Below are 3,609 nucleotides of genomic sequence, written 5' to 3' on the forward strand. Positions count from 1 at the left end.
CAGTCTGGCCAGGGGTCCTACGGGGCCTGGCTGTTGTCTCAAAATGGCGGCAGCCACGTGTAATCAAACCTGCAGGTACTGTGACAGTGAACTTCCAGGCGACAGCAGGCCGCTGGTTCTCCACTGGCAGTCTGCGGTCAGTCTGCTGGCAGCTGTCGGACGATTGGGAGGTGAACCTTGAGCGTTGGGTGATGGATAGGGGTAAGGTAGGCGATGGACAGGCGAGAGGCAGGCAAATGGCGGATGATAGATGCCTGACAGTGAGCAATCTGCTCTCAAAAAAGGCGTCGATATGCTGGCAGATTGCAGGTCATCACAGCAGACAAATGGGGTAAACACCAGGGGATCGATAAGCAGCAAAAACTGACTCATGGAGAAACAGATATCCTCTGCTTGAATCCGGCCTTACAGAGCGACAAGGAACGCAGCCTCCCTCTAGTCTGCCATCTTGGATCTCTCTACCCGCAGAGAGTAAAGGAAGTAGTGGAGACATAGGCTAGAGCCCAAGCTAATTTTTAAAAATGCTCAGTAGATGTGTCTTTTTACCTGTTATCTTAATGTTTATGGCCATAGGCACATTAACATTGAAATGGCTACATGTGACTGATGTCTGGGTTTTTCACTTAATGTCCTCAAGTACTTCACACAGATGAGCAGCCTACCCCTGCATAGAGTTATTTTCAGTCTTTAAGTTTTGTTTCAGCAGACCATTTATTATTTCAATCTATTCAGTTCCCATTAGATTATATGGCAGGTGAAAAACCAATATATGTCCTGTTCTTGAGCCCACTGTTGTATGTCATGGCCTGTGAAGTGAGTTGTTTGGTCACTCTCAATTTCCTTGGGGTGCTGTACATGGTACTCAACTGGAGAAGGCCAACATAGTCTGTCTGCCATTGCTATGGATAGAAGGACATCGTGTCATTTAATATGTCCCTCAGCAGCATCCAGACATTGGGGGAAGGGTTGAGAACAGGCAAGACAGTTTGGGCACGCAGCAACATCAGACATCCTTGTAGGCAGTCCCCAGTGTGTCACAGTGCCCACATAGTCTTTTGTCCTTCATTCTTCAGTCTAAGATGTAGCTAAGTAACACTTTCCTCTGCTGGGCATTCCACCAGCCATCTTATTTTCACCAGTTGACCAGTCTCATCATTGTCTGGAAATTGGAGTGGATAATGGGCAGTGATATGGTACATTGTGACAACTATGGTTTGGATGCAACACTAAATGCCCTCCTTTAGTTGTTTATCCACTGAGGCCTGCCATTAATCATCCACTGCTGTCGCTGTCGAGACAGCTGCGTTGTAGAACTGCTCTGCATAGGGTCCCACTGTCTGTGCAGATAGCTACTGGCCCTCCTTTGTGAACAGTAGCCATCCATGCCACTCACAGTGTATCCCTTTGGCTGCTGTGTCCATGTCCTTAGTTGGTCCAGAGTCTTGGTCACCGGATGATGGACTGTGGCTCTCCATTCTCAGGTGGGGTAGGAGGGCAGCTGCTTTTGCTGATCCATCAGTGTACCAGATCAATTCTAGTGTCAGAGACTGGCTTTCTCCCACAGGTGAAAGAAACAGTCCCAGAAACTACTGAAGTTCTAAACTGAGAGGTGAAGTGTTATCTATTCCTCATGATCAAAGGTATGCACTCCATTTCATAATAGTTGCCATCTGAGCTACCCCCAGGCATGAGGCCTTAGTCATTTGCTCTCTCCACTGCTAATGGGAGACCTTGACTGGGGCTTCTCTGGTTATGAACTCCATGGCTGGAAGGGCAGTGTAAGTAGCCCACAGTTATTTCTTTCAACAAACTACAATGTTTTTCCACCTACTTCCATAATTATAACCAAAATCCAATGGGGGTTTTATTTCTCTTGACCCATTGCCATTAATACCCATCCTAAGTAATCTGGAGGGATATGAATGGCAAACTCAGCAGGTTTCAATGTGTTTTACTCTCCAAGTGGCCTGATTAAAAGCCTCAGTATGCCAGTCAGTTCAGTTCTTGTTGGGGGCTGTGCCATGTTGACGGCGCCAGAACGGTGCCTGATCACATCGGCAGTGAGGAGGTTAATTGACATAAGCATACTCAGGTGATTTATCGTCCACGCACACAATGTATGCGCATGTGTTCTCAAGCACTCCTAATTGTGCCTGCTCGGACATCTAGCGTCTTGCTAATCTTTGTGTAAGAAGAGGTGTGGCCCTGCTCTCCGCCTCCTGGAGGTGATATAAGCGTAGGCGGAGCAAGACAGCGGAACACAGCAGCTAGCAGAAGAAGTGGCAAGCAGAAAGAAAAGACAGTGGAGCAGCAGCTAGCAGAAAGCGGCGGAAGGCAGATCGCAGAGCGGAGAACTGAGACGCATCACTAAAGCACCTTAGGTAGACGCATCCTTAGTTCACAGGATGCAGGATGCACCAGTAAGAAGCAGCAGACCTTAAGTAAGGCGTAGCAAGTCTCTCTTCCTCTAAGCTCTAAGTAAAGCCTGTCCTTCTCTCAAAGTCTCTCTCTTAAGCAAAGTCTCTCCCTCTCTCCTCTCAAAGCAAGTAAGCCTCATTTCCTCTATCCTCTATAAACAAACAAGTAAGAAATCAGCGCACTAAAGAGAAAGATAGAAGTAGCTCAGTTTCCAGTCCACCTCCGATAAATATCCATGCAATTGTTGCTGCGGGCGGTAACAAATATCTGCGAATTTGGTACCGCAAAGAGCCAGTGACAAGTTCTGAACTCTCCCTCTCCAAAACAAATTCTACAGTGGTCATAATAGTTGGGCCAGATGATGGATGAAAGCCTTCCACTAAGCTCGTAGCCACACAAATTCTTGCACTTGCTTTGCTGTGTTGGGAAATACAAATCACTGAATTTTATCTATACAGCCTGAGGTATAACCTCTGACATAGCTGACCATACAACAACAAAGAATTTCACCAACAAGCCAGGGTCTTGCACTTTGTCAGGTCTTACAGCCCATCCTCTCTTTTGTAAATGGGTCAAAAGCTTGGGGGTATCCCTCAGTGACCACTGAAGAAGTCAAAAGTGAGCATTATATCATCAATGTAAAAAAATATTTTTACCAGTAGAGATCAGGACCAGGTTTCTAAGTCTTATGCTACCATACTGTGACACTTTGTGGAGCTATGGAGAGATCCTTGAGGTGACACTGGAAATGTCATGGTCTGCTGCCCCACATGAAAGTAAACGGGTCTTGATTCTTAAGGGCTATATCTATTTAAAGAAGGCATCAGCAAGGTCTAGTCCACAATGATATGTTACCAATAAGATGCTAAACTCTTCTATAAGTGTCTAATATGGAAAGGACAGTATAAAGTGGAGGGACCATCTTATTTAATTTCCTATAATCTGTCATGCCTCAAGTTCCATTGGGTTTCCTATGGACCACTCAGGGGAGTTAACAGGACAGAGGGTTGGGCAAATTATGTTTCAGTTACACAATTTATGTATTATCTATTATCTCTTGGTGACCACTGGGGAGCCAGTATTATTTGGTGGTAACTATCCAGTGAGATTAAGACAAAGCAATACCAGGGGGTTTAGACTGTTCCCTTAATAGTGGCTTTACAACTGACACATGCTTACTGTCCTAGCAAC

This window comes from Sciurus vulgaris (genome assembly GCF_902686455.1).
Source record: "Sciurus vulgaris genome assembly, chromosome: 3".
Classification (NCBI taxonomy): Eukaryota; Metazoa; Chordata; class Mammalia; order Rodentia; family Sciuridae; genus Sciurus; species Sciurus vulgaris.